This window comes from Scyliorhinus canicula, chromosome 8 (assembly GCF_902713615.1).
Source record: "Scyliorhinus canicula chromosome 8, sScyCan1.1, whole genome shotgun sequence".
Classification (NCBI taxonomy): domain Eukaryota; kingdom Metazoa; phylum Chordata; class Chondrichthyes; order Carcharhiniformes; family Scyliorhinidae; genus Scyliorhinus; species Scyliorhinus canicula.
This window is the reverse complement of record NC_052153.1, coordinates 69,345,395-69,363,410: the sequence shown is the minus strand read 5'-3', so window position 1 is coordinate 69,363,410 and position 18,016 is coordinate 69,345,395. Positions and strand designations below refer to the sequence as shown.

The window sequence follows — 18,016 nt, the reverse complement described above, 5'->3', positions numbered from 1 at the left end:
CGCAAGCCTCAGAGACTGGACTTATGAGCATTTGTTTTGTTTGTTCTGTTCTGTATTCCTCAGTCAGTCACATTAGACAGAAACATTCACATGTATATACATCTAAAAAAAACAAAGAAACAAAGGGGGGAGATGTCATGATATGCAAACATGCAACCAATGAACACTCAGAATAGGACACAACCAATGGGCAGTCATCACATTCAGAGGTGGCATCACCACAAGGGGCATTTCCACAGACAGACATCTAGAGAGTTAGACAGGGTTGATCAGCAGCATCACACCCCAGCACGTGGCTTAGAGCAAGCTGGTACAGTAAGACTGAATTACTGCAGTTAGATTAGCAGAGAGTCGAACTCATTTGAGAACTGTGTTAATAGTTCAATAAACACGTTGAACTCAATTCAGAGTCTGGAGCATCCTTTAGTTAAGACTGCATCAAGTACCAGCCTGTGTTATCTGAAGCAGCAGAAATAGAGGACGGGAGTGTGAAATTGCATGGACAGGATTCCCTCCGGGTTCCTGCCCACCTGTCCTGGCTGCAATTTTACACTGAGGTGGTCTTGGATGAGAAGGCCACTCTTACCCCAATTAAGGACCATAAGTGACCTCCTACCCAACCACAATTTTGACACTAATGACGGGAGAGATTGGAAAAAAAAAAGTTTATTCTCAGGTATTCTCCCCTTCTGACTGGGGGAGCCCTCCCCTTAAGCTGGATGACTTTCAGAACTTTCTCTCCCACCCTCAGCACTGCCCTCAGCATATCCCCCGAGGCCCCAATTAATCCTCTCCTGACCTCCCCGTTGATCCCTATCCTCCCTTTCCTGGAGGAACTGGAGAAGCTGCCAGCCAATTTGGTGGACTGCATCTCTTCAAGGCAGGACTTCCTCCTGGGTGAGGCTCCACCTAATGCCAATCTACGCTAATTTTGGTCTTCTATTTTGGAACATGGCCATGAGTCCCTCATGTGAACTTGCCGTGCACCATGTATATCCCCCCCCCACCCCACCCCTCCCCAGCACCCTAAAACAAAATAAAAGAAAAATTAGCAGAATTATGTAGGAAAGGATAGAAACAAAAATATTGGGCTGGATTCTTTGTTGCCTGATGCTGATATCGTAATCGGTGATCGGGCAGAGAATCGACTCTGACGGTCAAATCGGGGCCAGCACCGGTTTGACGCCATCAGCTATGCTCTGCCCCCCTCAGAAATGGCATCATCACATTGCGCGCTGCCGCTGTTGCAATGGCACTAGCGCATCATTGTCTGGCCCTCCCATGATGCTCCGCCCTCGATGGGCCAAGTTCCCGACGACGTGGGAAATGTGTGGTCTCAGACTTGCAGGAACCTGGTGTGGCGGGCTGCAGACTGTGTCCAGCGCCGCTACACTTGGCCAAGATCTGTGCCATGGGGGGGGGTTTTGGGGAAGGCTGGGGGTACTGCTGGGGGATGGGCTGTAGGGTCACAGATGGCGGTCGGGACCGTGCACAGCCGGCGCATTGTGGTACAGCGTGACTGCTGCATGTCATCAGCCGTGCACATGTGCAGCCACGGACCTGGCCATTCTCTGCCCGTTTTCGGCATGGGAGCTAGGCATTTCACTCATTGCAGTTGCTAGCCCCTCACTGGTCCCGGACTTGGCAAAGGGTCGGAGCCGATTTTTTTCATCGTAAGCCTCCCACAAATTCTGTGTTTGAGCGGGCACTTAGCCACTGAAACAGAGAATCTAGCCCATTGTGTTTATCCTGCAAATTAATTTCCAGAATGGCAAAATTGCGAAGCGTGATCAAATCACTTTAGAGAGACTGCCTTTGTCTCGTATTAGCATACAAGTGTGGGTTGAAGATAATGGCCTCAAATGACTTGGTCGGCTTTACTATCCCATCAACAATGGCGATCTCCATTACGACCACTAACAATTAATTAAATAAATCGGATTGGATGCGTTTATTGTCATCTGTACTGAGGTACAGTGAAAAGTATTGTTCTGCGTACAGTCCAGACAGATCATTCCATACATGAAAAGAAAATACAGAGGGCAAACATAAATACACAATGTAAAACATAGACACAGGCATCGGGTGAAGAATACGGAATGCAGTACTACTTAGTGGTGAAGTTGTGTGGAGAGATCAGATCAGTCCATAAGAGGGTCATTCATGAGTCTGGTAACAGCGGGGAAGAAGCTGTTTTTGAATCTGTTCGTGCGTGTTCTCAGATTTTTGTATTTCCTGCCCGCCCGATGGAAGAAGTTGGAAGAGTGAATAAGCCGGTTGGGAGGGTCTTTGATTATGCTGCCTGCTTCCTCAAGGCAGTGGGAGGTGTAGACAGAGTCAATGGATGGGAGGCGGTATTGGACTGGGCGGTGTTCACAACTCTCTGTAGTTTCTTCCTGTCTTGGGCCTAGCAGTTGCCATACCAGGCCGTGATGCAGCCGGATAGGATGTTTTCTATGGTGCATCTGGTAAAAGTTGGTAAGAGTCAATATGGATATGCCAAATTTTCTTAGTTTCCTGAGAAAGTATAGACGCTGTTGTGCTTTATTGGTCGCAGCGTCGACGTGGGTGGACTAGGACATATTGTTGGCGATGTGCACACATAGGAATTTGAAGCTGTCAACATCTGAAATAAACAAGCTAGTATCCATAATGGTGACCGTGAAACTGTTGGATTCTGGTACAAATCCATCTAATTCACTCATATCCTTAAGTGTTGTACTGTCGGAGGTGCCGTCTTTCAGTGAGAGATTAAACTGAAACCCCATCCGCCTGCTAGGTGGATGCAAAATACCCTATGACGCTATTTTGAAGAAGAACAGGGATGTTATCCCTCCCAGCGTCCACTTTGCCACGGGATGCACAAGTGCAGGGTTCCCTAAATAACCTTTGAAGGGCTTGAGCTGATAATGATTTCAACCTTCCCTCAGGCCTGCAACCGGTCAATGCGGACCACCATAACCATAACCAATTTTAACCCACCTTTCTCAAGGGGCAGGTCAAACTTCAATTGGCAATAGAACATAGAACATAGAACAGTACAGCACAGAACAGGCCCTTCGGCCCTCGATGTTGTGCCGAACAATGATCACCCCACTTAAACCCACGTAACCCGTATACCCGTAACCCAACAATCCCCCCATTAACGTTACACTACGGGCAATTTAGCATGGCCAATCCACCTAACCCGCACATCTTTGGACTAACAAATCTAACAAATAACATTCAACACATTGACATAAATGACAAAGCTCTTGAATTTTTCTTCCATGTGAAAGAAAAAGTGATAATTTTACTGGCCAGAAACATGGCAGGGGGGCACATTCTAACCGGGGTACACCAGTCCCTGTGGTGACACCAGAAGTGGGTGCCACTTCCACTCTCATACTTTTTTCCAGTTCATGTGCAATTCCAATTAATATTTAAAGTGCTGGCACCATGCACAAAAGGCACGTGCAATTATATGATGTGCAAAGCTTTTCAGTGGCGAAACCTGACTACACAGCAGGTACAGGTGGACCACACAAAAGGCTGCTGGACAAACAGGGAGGCTCATGGCCACACCTTTCCTGCCCAAATCCATTGCCATAAACAGAAGACTTATTGAGAGGAGTGGCACAGGTGTTTTACAAATGTAAATTTCACTCGACATTGGTTTCACTTTATTTGTGTGTTCATCACTGTTATTTGTTCAGATTAGCTTCGGCAGAGAGCTAAATATACTGGCACACCTCATGGCTGGCACACCTCATGGCTGGCCCACACGCATGGTCACAGTGGAGTTAGGAACATTTCCTTTATTGTGGAAGAAATTATGCATTATTGCAGTCAATCTTTATTGGATGTTTATAAGCCAGTGTTCAGTATTGTACGCGCCACTCTGTGGGATGTGGCTGAACTTGCAGGCTCAGTTGGTGCCCCCTTCTATGCATTGTAAAGGGCATTGTCCAATATCACTCTTAGTGGGGATAAATGCAATGTTGTCAAAGCCCTCTAAGAGCTCTGCCAGCTAACACTCTGAGATTCACTCACATGCGCCCACATTCTATGATTCTATGCGGACAATACGGACCCTGCCCTTTAGATCCCTCATTTTCCTACTTTGACTGACTGTCCTCACCACCCACATCGCACCCAGGATGGATGGCAGCTGGGATCTTCCCACTCCACTCCTCTATGACTTCACTCTGATACAACCTCCTCCTCCCACCCCTGACTCACCCTTGCTGATCCCAAACCTCAGAATGAAATTTGTCATTCTCCTGCTGCCCTCCATTATGCCACAGAGTTCAATCAGGAAAACCGCTGACCATAGACACAACAGCACAAAGCTGAATGCTACACCCCACCTTTAAATTAACATAAGCCGGGTACCAGGAGATTCTCCTGTAGCACTGACTCAATCTTGAAGGCAGATGTTTGCAAAGTAGAAACCTGCCATGGGACAGTGTGTGGGCCACCAGGAAAGTGAAATTTCAGTTCCTGCCAAATTAAATTACCCCATCCACCACATTTCCTGCTCTTGCAGGCTCCATAAAATCCCCGGTGGGGTAAAAATCAATTATGAACTGCATTCAAAGGCATAACATTTGACAAACTGTCAATACATGCCCCGACCTGATGTCGGCCCAATATTGGATCTCATTTAATTTATTGGGTGAGCCGCCATTACCTGTCGTACCTTCATAGGCAGTTTGTCCACTTTACATAGAACAACATCAAGCCATGTCAATATACACCCCTCCATGAACAAGGCTGAAATTGCATCCCACTCCCCTCTACATAACTTGCCACAGCCACTGTTGAGTAAATTCAATAAAGTTATGTTGATGGTCCAATCAATGTGCAGGCCTCCAGCTTCTCTTTTCAGAAAACAATGCAAATCTGGTAGTGTAGCTCCATTCTGCAGGTTTTCCATCCCTTTAAACGTTCCAGATTGAAAATCACATTCCGTAAAAGAACAACCTTAGTTAACACTCTGTGAATTACAAGACAGTTTCCAACTGAGACAAAATGTCAAGACATTTATGTTAATTTGTTTATTATTAGATTTCATGCAGGAGCTCAAAACATATTGGGCACGATCTACCGGCTGCATGCGCCTGATACCGGGCCGGCAGATACCGGGACATCCCTCGTCCATAATCCACCTGGCTTGCCACATCTCACAGGATCTCGTGAGACATAGCAATCTGAATCCCGCCCATTGTGGATAGGATCAGTATTTGGCAAATTTGTATATTCGAGCGAGAGCTAGTCTCCTTCAAAAATGTAGTTCGCCTGATCTACAGAGGTCCTGGGATCTAACACATTCGCCTTGGAGAGCTCCGGGCAAGCGCAGTTCAGTGCGGGTTGCCACAAACGAGGACGCAACGAAACGGTGTTGGGGGGTGGGTTTCCCTGGGGATCAGAGGCCCCCAGTGGTTGCCTTCTGGGCAGGGTGGCATCCCTGAACTGCTGGTGCCATTGAGACACCTTGGCATAGGCACCCTGGCACTGCCAGCCTGGCATCCTGATGGCACTACCAGCTGGCAGGGGTGGTGCAAGGTTGGCATTTTATCTGTGCCAGGGATAGGGCCCGGCATGCCCTGCACACGGGAGGAGCCCCTTATAGGCGAGTTGGGCTTTGGGGTGTTGCATCTAGAGGCCGACAGATCGAGATGCCATTTAGAAATGATGTCCCGATCTCCTCCTGCATTGAGGAGTTCCAGCGAGCCGAGTTCCTCAGTGCAGGAAACAGAACCAAGTGCAGCCTTGGCGGGACGTTCCCCGCTGAAGTCCTAGATTGCAACAAAGTCGCGTTAGGCAGCGTGGTATTTCTCAATCCCGCAATGTGGTTAGATTGCACCCATTGAGTCGGCAATGTAGGACAAGCCTGCTATTTTTGACAAAGCACTAAAGCAAAAGTCACAACCTTATCCATTTGTGAATTTAAATGGACAGCTTGCATAACTACAATTATAGTATCACCGGTAATCAGTTTTGCAGAGTATATTACTGTATTGTGGACTACAAAACAGTACAGGTAAGATCTGCATGGGAGACTTACAAATATTTCAATGTTAGGGAAGAACTAACTGAAAAATGGGACAATTCTTGTGTATGGCATTCCATTTCCAAAGTGGATGATGCCAAGTTAAACTAATGCTTTTCATTAATAATTGAAGATAAAATTTGGCTGATGTACAAATTATACCAGCGTTAACTGTCAATGGCCAGTGTAACATAATTTAATTTTATCATTATTAAGGGTAAATATCTATTTTGGAGACTCACTTATTAACTACAATTCAGGAAACTAAACAGAATGGGAGTTTCTCTGAAGTAAAGGGCTAAAACAGCAGAGTGATTATTATGGTCAGAGTATGTACGATATAGAGCATCACCAAATCAACACAAATAATTCTTCTAAAATATTTGCTTAAAAGTATTTTGTGTGTCCTATGTTATTTATCAAGTCATACTAATTCAAATTGGGAATCTTCAAAATTACTGCGTATTTAAACATACAGAACCAAAAAGGAAATATAATGACATTTAATAGTACGTTTGATAGGTGTTGGAACCAACAATTCTACGGACACGTGCTTGTAGGATTAGAATAGCGGTTTTAATATACTTACAACAGAGCCAGCCTGTTAGCCGTTGAACTTTCGGTGAACTGGCCGGCTGACCCTGTGGCACTGATCTTTATACAGCAGCTCCCGAGGGAGGAGTCCTGGGCGGAGCCAAGGGAGAAGCCCCGCACAACTCTCAAGCATTCCCAGAGCTACTCCCCCTGGAGGTCAGATAGTGCAACTGCACTTACAATATAGACACATGTATATACAGGTTATAATCCGGTGTGAATCACATTCACCACATTCACCCCCTGTGAAAAAAATCGAGTCCAGCGGTGGGGGGGGGGGGGTGGGGGGGGGGAGGGGGGGGGGGGGGTGGCTCACAGAGTTAGTCTGTTCGGTGGACGGATTGTTCTTTTTGATCTGCGGAGCACCGGGGTTGCAACCTCTTACGGTGGCTGGGTGGTTGTTGAGAGCTGAGGTACGATGGCAGACTCCGGGGAGGGTCTCGACCGAACTTTATACACCTCTGGCTCGACCGGAGACTGGGGGCGGGCTGGTTCTGCCGCGTGGAACCGGTGGGGTGAGCTTGCGGGATCGAGGGAGCGAGGGGGCGGCAGCATTGGGAACGGGGTAAGGGGTTCCTCAGTGGGGGTGGGGGGGGGCTGTATCCAGCGGGTGCCAGGTCCCGAAGGGATACCGTATCCTGGCGACCATCCGGGAACTCCACGAATGCATACTGGGGGTTGGAATGGAGGGCACCTTTTCAACAAGGGGGTCCGTTTTGTGCCCCCTGACGTGCTTCCTCAGGAGGACCGGGCCTGGTGTCCTCAGCCACGCCAGAAGTGAGACTCCCGTGGTAGTTCCCCTAGGAAAAATGAAGAGTCGCTCGTGAGGGGTTTGATTTGTAGCTGTACAGAGGAGGGTTCTGATAGCGTGGAGCATGTCTGGGAGGACTTCTTGCCATTGGGAGACTTGGAGTTTTCTAGACCAGGGGGTCAGCAGGACGGTCTTCCAGACCGTCGCGTTCTCCCTCTCCACCTGTCCGTTCCCCCTGGGGTTGAGCTGGTAGTCCTGCTCAAGGCGATGCCCTTGTCGAGCAGGTACTGACGCAGCTCGTCGCTCATAAAGGACAAACCCCGGTCGCTGTGCACGTAGCTGGGGAAACCAAACAGGGTGAAGACACTATGCAGGGCCCTAATGACTGTGTGGGAGGTCATATCGGGGCATGGAATGGCAAAAGGGAATCGGGAGAACTTATCGATGATGTTGAGGAAATAGATGTTCTTGTTAGTGAAGGGGAGTGGCCCTGTGAAATCAATCGCAAGGCATTCAAAGGGCCTAGAAGCCTTGACCAGGTGGGCCCTGTCTGGTCTATAGAAGTGCGGTTTGCACTCTGCACAGATCGGGCAGTCCCTGGTGACCGCTTTTACCTCCTTGTTGGAGAAAGGCAGGTTTCAGGCTCTGATGTAGTGGGCGAGCCGGGTGACCCCTGGATGGCAGAGGTCCACGTGGATGGCTTTCAGATGGCTGATCTGCGCGCTGGCGCATGTCCCGCGGGATAGGGCATCCGAGGGCTCGTTGAGCTTCCCTGGTCGATATTTAATATCGTAACTAAAGGTGGAGAGTTTGATCCTCCACCGGAGGATTTTATCATTTTTTATTTTGCCCCTTTGCGAGTTGTCAAACATAAAGGCAACCGATCGTTGGTCGGTGATGAGGGTGAACCTCCTACCTGCGAGGTAGTGCCTCCAGTGACGAACAGCCTCCACGATGGCTTGTGCTTCCTTCTCGACTGAGGAGTGTCGGAGTTCTGAAGCGGATAGGGTACGGGAGAAAAATGCAACGGGCCTCCCTGCCTGATTCAAAGTGCCTGCTAGAGCTACGTCTGAGGCGTCGCTCTCAACCTGAAAGGGAGTGGATTCATCCACCGCCCGCATGGCTGCTTTGGCGATGTCCTCCTTGATGCAGCTGAAGGCTTGGCGCGCCTCAGCAGACAGGGGAAATCGTGTGGCCTTAAAGAGTGGGCGGGCTTTGTCCGCATATTGAGGGGCCCACTGGGCGTAGTGTGAAAAGTACCCCAAGCACCATTTGAGGGCCTTGGGGCAATAAGGGAGGGGGAGTTCTAAGAGAGGATGCGGTCCGGGTCTGGGCCCAGGACTCCGTTCTCCATGACGTAGCCGAGGATGGCCAGTCTGTTTGTGCGGAAAACGCATTTCTCCTTGTTATAAGTGAGATTTAATTTCTGTGCCGTTTGGAGAAAACGGTGGAGGTTGGCGTCGTGGTCCTGCTGGTCATAGCCGCAGATGGTAACATTGTCCAGATACGGAAACGTGGCCCGCAGCCCATACTGGTTTACAATTCGGTCCACTGCTCGTTGGAACACTGAAATCCTGTTGGTGACGCCGAAGGGAACCCGGAGGAAGTGAAAGAGGCGGCCATCTGCCTCGAATGCCGTGTACTGGCGGTCCTCCGGGCAGATTGGGAGCTGGTGGTATGCAGACTTCAGATCCACCGTGGAAAATAGCCGATATTGGGCGATCTGATTAACCATGTCTGCAATTCTGGGGAGGGGATACGCGTCTAGGAGCGTAAAGCGATTTATGGTCTGGCTATAGTTGACGACCATGCAAAATTTTCCCCCGGTCTTGACGACCACCACCTGAGCTCTCCAGAGACTATTACTGGCCTCTATAATCCCCTCACTGAGCAGCCGTCGGACCTCCGAATGGATAAAGACCCTATCTTGTAGGCTGTATCGCCTGCAGCGAGTAGCTATTGGCTTGCAATCTGGAGTGAGATTGGCGAAGAGAGGATGGGGGGGGGGGGGGGGGGAGATGCGCAGCGTGGCTAGGCTGCAGATAGTGAGTGGGGGCAGGGGCCCGCCGAAGCTGAGGGTGAGGCTCTTGAGGTTGCACTGGAAATCCAGGCCTAATAAGAGTGGCACGCAGAGGTCGGGCAGGATGTAAAGTTTAAATTTAGAATAACTAGCGCCTCGAATTGTGAGCGTAGCGACGGTGCGTACTTGGATTTGGACTGAGTGGGAGCCCGAAGCGAGAGCGATAGTTTGGCTCACCAGGAAAATAGAAAGGGAACAGCGTCTTACCAATTCTGGATCTATAAAGCTCTCGGTGCTCCCGGAGTCAAAGAGGCATGGCGCGCTGTACCCGTTTATCTGGACCTCCGCCATCGAACTTCGTAGGTGCTTGGGGCGGGATTGATCCAGGGTGACCGCGTTGAGTTGCGGGCCGCGTGGTGAGTGCCCAAGGAAGCCGTATTCTTCAGATGAGTTTTCTGATCATGCCGATGCAGATGGGGCCCGTGGATCGCACGTGGTGAGCGGCGGGGAAGATGGCGGCTCTCATGAGTTGCACGCGGCCGGCCGCAGGGTGGAGGTTTGCCAAGGTGGCGGCCCCCATGGATCGCACGTGGCAGGAGGTGACGGAGTCGGCGCGTAGGCCGCAGCGTTTCGGGCCCCGCGGGTCCGCTGGTGTTAGGAGCGATTTGTTCTCTCTGCAGGGGAGTTAAAAACTGGGGCCCTTTTCGTGAGGCACACTCTGGCATAGTGGCCTTTCTTCCCACAGCTGCTGCAGGTCGCGGATCGGGCTGGGCAGTGCTGCCGCGGGTGCTGGCTTTGGCCACAGAAATGGCAGGCTGGGGCAGCTGAGTAGCTGGCTGGAGCAGCTGAGTAGCTGGCTGGGGCAGCAGAGTAACTGGCTTTGGCATCGCGGTAGCTGGGGGGCCGTGCGGCACAGGCCTGGGGGGATTGTTGGTCGGGGGTCCACAATGGGGTCGCGGGGTCCGCGGGAAACAACGTGAGGCTGCGGAAGGAAACTTCCATAGTGGTAGCAGCCTCCACAGTAGTGTCTAAGTCCTGGGCATCCTTTTCTAGCAGTCTTTGGCGCACAAAATTAGACCTAAGGCCCGCTACGAAAACGTCCCGCACAGCAAGCTCCCTATGCTCAGCCGTGGTAACGGCTTGATAATTAGAGTCATTGGAAAGGTTGTTCAATTCCCTTACAAATTCGGCAAGCGTTTCTGTGGGCCGCTGACGGCGAGTTGTAAACACGTGGCGTGCATAAACCTCGTTAATGGGCCTAACGTACATTTTGTCCAGTATTGCCAGTGCTGCGGTGTAAGAACCAGCCAGATTCAGCTGTGTGGAGATTCTGTGGCTTATCCTTGCGTGCAGTAGGCTGAGTTTTTGTTCCTCCATTGTTCCAGCGGTGCTGGCTTCTGCCAGGTAGGCTTTAAAACATCTCAGCCAGTGGGAAAAAATTTCCTTAGCCTCTGCATCCTGTGGGTCGAGTTCTAGGCGTTTCCTTAGCCTCTGCATCCTGTGGGTCGAGTTGAGGGCTGCTTCCATGATTTCTTCCACTGTTTCCTAAGTATATTAAATTGTTGGAACCAACAATTCTACGGACACGTGCTTGTAGGATTAGAATAGCGGTTTTAATATACTTACAACAGAGCCAGCCTGTTAGCCGTTGAACTTTTGGTGAACTGGCCGGCTGACCCTGTTGCACTGATCTTTATACAGCAGCTCCCGAGGGAGGAGTTCTGGGCGGAGCCAAGGGAGAAGCCCCGTACAACTCTCAAGCATTCCCAGAGCTACTCCCCCTGGAAGTCAGATAGTGCAACTGCACTTACAATATAAACACATGTATATACAGGTTATAATCCGGTATGAATCACATTCACCACAATAGGTGGCTGAGATAAAGGGAAATAGGCTTTAAGAAGGTGTATGGGGTCATTTGGAGGGTAAGCACAAACACTAATTGGTTGGACCAGACAACCTACCTCCGTGTTTTAATCTGTGCGTAATTAAAGAATGAAATAACATAAAAAATAGGAGCAGCAGAAGATCATTCAGCCGCTCGAGACTGTTCCATTAATCAGTATGATCATTTTCTGCCACAGCTGTAGGTTCTTGCCGGTTCCTCATATCCTTCAATTCTTTGATTGACCAAAAGTCTGTCAACTCAACCTGAAATATATTCAATAATGGAGCATCCACAAGTCTCTGGAGTGGACAATTCCAGAGATTCAGAACTCTTTCAGTGAAGAGTTAAATGAGGTTTCTCCTCATCTTGACCCTAATTGGTGGGTCTGACACTGCTCCTCGTGTTCTGAATTCCTCAGCCAGGGGAAACAACCTTATTGTTAATCCTGTCAAGCCCCTTCAGAATCCAATATGTTTTGAATAGATCACCTCTCATTTTTCTAAACACCAGAGCATGTAGGCCCTATTTACTTAGCCACTCATCACAGGTGTGCTCTCATCCAAAGAACCAATCTCGTGAACCTTTGGTGTATCACAAGTATACTCTTACTTAGATATAGAAACTAAAACTGTGCTGAGTACTCCCAGTACTCCATGTCTGGTCTCAACAAAGTCCTATACAACTGCACCAAGAACTGTTTATACTTGTAATCCAATTCCCTTTAAATAAAGGCCAGCTTAACATTTTTGCTCCATTTTTAGAACATTTATTTTTCTATTTTTATTGCCAAAAGAAACAACCTCACATTTCCCCACATTACACTCAATCTGCTACCTTGTTGCCCATTCACTTAACCGGTCCACTACTCTTTGTAGTCTCTTTGTAACTTCCTCGCAGCTTACATTCCCACCCCTTGCCTTTGTCTCATCAGCATACTTGGATATATTACTTTCAGTGAGGAACCAGTCCACTCATTGTGTAAACAATTAATAAAGAATATTTATTAAAGTAAAAGAAAAAAAACACGACAAAAGACTAATATACATTAGGATACTTAAGTATACTGATAATCAAATTGCTTTCTAAAATTACGTAGTTTCCAAAATATACCCCCGTTCCCTGAATTCACTGAAAACATTTTTAAAATAATAATAATAATCGTTATTGTCTCAAGTAGGTTTACATTAACACTGCGATGCATGAACTGTCAAAAGCCCCTCGTCGCCACATTCCGGTGTCTATTCAGGTACGCAGAGGGAGAATTCAGAATGTCCAAATTATCGAACAGCACGGCTGGTGGGACTAGTGGGAGGAAACCAGAGCACCCGGAGGAAACCCACGCAGACACGGGGAGAATGTGCAGACTCCGCATAGATAGTGACCCAAGCAGGGAATCGAACCTGGGGCCCTGGCGCTGTAAAGCCATAGTGCTAACCACTATGTTACAGTGCTGCCCTTTACGGGTATTCAGACACTCTTTACGGTTTAATGAAAGATCCATTTTCTCAAATGCTTTGAATGAGCACACATTAAGGTGTTCGACATATTTGGGGTTCAACGACTCGAATTGGAGTGGTGGTTGTGGAGCTTGCTTGTAGAAGTGGCGAGTGGTAGGGTTAATGGGTTGAAGGGGTAGGATCATCAATGACATTGAAACATTTATACAAAAGCTGTGGACAATTTCTCTTCTGTTGGTAGTTCTCCTAGGGGCAGTTAATGCCATAATGGATTGCCCTGTTCACTGGAGCTGCATTCTCTGTTCAGATCATCCTGAATGAAGGTTTCCAGTCTTCTTCAATAAGTTGGAAATTATTTTGTTGTTAACATTTGATGGGGTATTGTGTTTTTCTTCTTCAGGTTGTTGTCTTTCGACTTGCATTAAATCCTCATTGGATTATTCTCAATGCGCCTCTAACAATTCCACCATCAGGGCAGCACGGTGGTGCAGTGGGTTAGCCCTGCTGCCTCGCGGCGCTGAGGTCCCAGGTTCGATCCCGGGTCTGGGTCACTGTCCATGTGGAGTTTGCACATTCTCCCCGTGTTTGCGTGGGTTTCGCCCCCACAACCCAAAAATGTGCAGGGTAGGTGGATTGGCCACGCTAAATTGCCCCTTAATTGGAAAAAAATGAATTGGGTACTCTAAATTTATTTTTTTTAAAAACCAATTCCACCATCATCCTCCACCACCTCTTCAATGCGAACTCCTTTTGCTAAGGTTATGATTTCATACTGAATTCGGACCACACAATTCACACACCATTCGTAAATGGCGACGTAATTTCACCCCGTTAATCTGCACTATTGTCGATAGCATTGAGGATATTATAAGCATGGCAAAATTCCATGATTATTGGCTTATTCTCATCATCTGTTTCCTTGATGAGCGGGGAGAAGGTACATCCACTTTGTTCCAGTAATGCAGACACTCCAGCCATCCTAGACAGAGATTTCTCTCTCACCCACAGGACATGGATCACTTCCATAAAAACTTTAACAATCTGGCAGACTCACCTATTTCTTGTGATGTCTCCTTCCTAAGATCACAAACCCTGTCACATTATTTGTCACCCTACCCTGCCCCAAACACACCCATCCCTCTCTTTGCCTACTGTTAGCCTCTAGCTGCTGTTGAGTAAAGAGTTAAGAGGTCTGCTCCTTTTCCCAAACACCTTTATTTTTCTTTGAACACACTCAGCACCAAATTCTATCATTGCATGCCCCAAAGGCCACCTGTAGCCTCTTTATTTATCAGTGCCAATTATTGGATCAATGAGACATCTAATTGGAATGTTTCTTAACCCATTCCTTAACAGTCTCCCCTTCCTTGGAGAAAAAAAATAATTTGGTGAAAACTAAATTTCAAGAAACTCAAATACACCCGCAATTTCCCACCTCTTTTTATTGAAAGGGAAAAATCAAAGTCACAGAAACAGGCACCCTTCATTAACAATACCCAAAAGTTTCTGTGAACTAGCCCCTCTTTTCATTAAACAGCCGGACAATTGATAGTTACTGTCAACCCATTTAATTTTTGCTATCTCCCCTCTGTCCAACATATGCTTCAAGCTTGTGATGTCTATCTGTAGCCTTTTCTCATTGACACTTTTTGTAGAGTGCACATTTTCCCACAGGGATTTATTGTCAATGTGACTCTCAATGGGGATGTTACCCAAATCCCCTAATCCCAAAATGTCTGTCAATATCTGAGATATATAAAAGGCCATAACCACCGCCTCTACAAGGCTTAAAGTCACAGCAGCCAAAATGCTTTTGATCACTCTCCTTATTTTCTTTGTTTCCCACACAAGACGGCAACATTTACCATTGATAATAATAATAATCGCTTATTGTCACAAGTAGACTTCAATGAAGTTACTGTGAAAAGCCCCTAGTCGCCACATTCTGGCACCTGTTCGGGGAGGCCAGTACGAGAATTGAACCCACGCTGCTGGCACTGTTTTGCATTACAAGCCATGTGTTTAGCCCACTGTGCTAATGCAGCCCCAATCATTGTTCCCCAAAACAAAAATTATAAAACCTCCTGCGCTTGAAACTCCATCACATAAATTTGCAAAGGGCGCATCACTATAGACTATGAGTTTCAAGTGCCTAGGATTACTTAAAACCAGGAACTTCAAAACACACCTGCATTTTTAGTTTGACCAATGCTTTATTTGCTCTCATTGTGTCTTCCACTTTAGGATCATTCATTTTTGTACTCAACTCTAAGACATAAAAACTAACATCCGGTCTAGTCTGTCTACCTAACCAATTCAGTTGCCCAATTAAACTTTGCAGTTGCTCGTTTTCTATCTTTGAAACCATTGCGTCTTTTTGTGAAACCCGACTACGACTAATTAATATTGGGCTGATGCTCTTCAAATAAGGTTGTTGACGTAAAGCTGCCCCTAACTTAGTCTGTCCGATTTCCAGTCCCATATATTTAGATGCACCGGAAACCTGACTTCCAACCCTGAATTCTTTCCTCAACCAGAGATTACAATAGCTTCAAAATCACTAGTCCCACCCCACAAAAAGTCATCGACATGCATCATAAAGATGCCAGAAAGATTTCCCTTATGGTGCCAGTAAAACATTGCCGGATCTGCTTTCAACTAGCAACAGCCTAACTTTAACAAAACTGACCTTACCGAAAAATACCAGACTACCAGACTCTGGACGCATCAGTTAATCCATATACACATTTGTTCAACTTCCAGATTACCCCTTGTGTGTTAGCTGCCTCTTTAGGAGGACGGAGAAAAATGTCTCTCTGAAGCTGATGCCCCTGCAAAAAGGCAGCTTTTATATCTATAGATTTGCAGTCCCATGCCTTTGTGGCTAATAGAGCCAAGAAGATCTTTAAAATAACATTTCCTGCCGTAGGTGAATCGACCCTTAAATCCTGATCTTCTAAGTTTTCTTCAAATCCCCTTGCCACAAGCCTGGCCTTTGCCTTACAAGTTCCATCTGGAAGAACCATTTCTGTGCAAATCTATCAGCCTACAAAGAAGAAACTTAACTTGGGAACAAAGTAGTACAAAGATTATTTCTTGAGGTATGGATTTGTTAATTGTGTCAATGCAAAAAGAATGCAAAGCCCATGTGTGTTATATGCAGAGAAGCATTGGCAAATAAGATAAGTTTCAGATATTGAAAGAGAAGTGGTGGGTTACAAATTCCTTTTGAGGTTGAGACCCCAGAGTCAGTTATTAACTTACAGCTGATTCCAAATTAAAAGACTACGTTGCTGTACCAGACCTGTGCTACCACATTAAAAACATGCCAAAAGCCTATGAGGCTGAAGGCATTCTGGAGTAGCATCTCCCAGAAGGATCCAATGCCGAGTAAAACACACATTGTTGCTATTGCCCTTCATGATGACCTACATGTGAACTTCGATTTTCCATTTTCATAAAGATGATGACGACACAAAGGAACTGGTTGAAGTCTGCACCTGATGCACACATTGCCCTCTCCACCTTTGTATTTGATTCAAGTGAGATTGCGAGGTCCAAACAGGCCCTTTCGTAAGCGAACATTGTATACGTCGTGAAGCTCCATCTGGATGGATCGTGAAGGTCAGCCAGTTGGCAAAAGTGGGTCCCGGGAAAAATAGTTTGAAAAACACTGCTCTCGAAGATGAGCTTTGCCAGCCTGTACCATCAACCTGGTCCCACTTCAAATTGCACCAGCACAGAGGTGAGCACTCAGTTAGAGAGCTCGGTACCAGGGTAAAGTTCATAACGCAAGTGAAAAGGAGTTGGCAGTGGTTGAAAGGGGAGCGAAGAACACAGCTGACCAGAGTGTGATTCCCGGTTCACACACCACTGAAGAAGACAGAGATGTAAACTTCATTACCCCAGCTCAATCGTTTAAGAACAGGATATAGGAATTACATCAGCAAATGATGGATGGATCACGGCTAAGAGAATGGAGGAATCCACCTCCAGGATGTTCATCATTCTAGTGAAAGGAACATTTTCTCTGCAGTGCACTATTATGTGTGTAGGCCTGCATTTATCAAACTACAACCATTTGGGATCTGGATTCCATGTCTCCTCCAGTCAGCAGAAGTGGCACATCATGGACAGACTGGTCGTTTTGATTAGGTTATAAACCTGCTGCCATTTGTTTCTCAAGAAATTCAGAGAGAGCATATGTTAAATAAAGACCTTTGCAATCCACAGGTAACCAAGTCCCTAGTGGAATATCAGGATTTCTTCACTCATGAATCACACCTCCTTTTTCCCCATTGTGTATCATTTATGTGGCTAATAATCAATTATTTAATACAGCACTACTTTCCAGTCATGGACATATATTGTACAATCATGCAGCACCAATTAATTGTAATCTCCACTAAATAGAAACCAATGCAATGTACAAATTGAAATAAATTAATCATTTACAATCGTATATTACAATATAAATTACTGTCAATGCACAAACTTTCACCTCTGGTGCTAATCCATTTGGAATAAATGACAATGAGGAATTTGATCCAAGCATATTTAGTGCTCACACATTTACACCTCCCATAGAAACTTATACCCCAGTGTTTCCTAACTTTGGTACAAAAACAGAAAATATCAGGAATGTACCTCAGGTCTAAAAGGAAAAGACATAGAATATTTGACAAATCAACAAAGGCAGCCCCACTGAGCTGGACAATGGTGGAGTGGCAGTGGAAGGTGATGTGATTGAATGACACAGACTGCAAAGAGGATGAGGAAGCACTGTTCATTTCCATGACAGTGTCATTTGTGACTTCAATTGAGCTGTTTCAGTGCTGTGGCAGGGTGAGGAACCTAACTGGAACAGTGGGAACAATAGGCACGGATTTAGGAGACTCATTCTAATAACACAGAGAAAATGCAAAATGCATACTGGGAGTTAATGGCTTTCGAATAGGAAATAATTTCTGATGCAGTGTGAATGAACTCTTGATCCACTGTTTTTGTGCTATGCTGCCATTCAATTTGAGGTCTGCAAGACACTCACTGGTCCTGGATTTGTCACCTGCACTTTAACAATGCTGTGAAGACAATTCACAGAACACATGCACACCTTGCATGGAAACATACAATAGAACACACACGGTATTGCAAATTGTATTCAGGCACACTGCCTGCAGGTAGTGCAGTCGTGTGAGGTGACTGTCACAGGAAATTGTAAATATTTCGAAAACAGGCACAAACCATCAAGTGAGTGAAACAAAATTCAATT

The 18,016-nt window shown here is 46.7% G+C and overlaps 1 protein-coding gene across 1 annotated transcript in view; it reads right to left on the bottom strand.

The window, feature by feature from the left end:
* The window catches only part of LOC119970309 (A disintegrin and metalloproteinase with thrombospondin motifs 19-like), a 650,870-nt gene that overhangs the window by 630,936 nt on the left and 1,918 nt on the right, over positions 1 to 18,016 (bottom strand). The window lies entirely within an intron of this gene.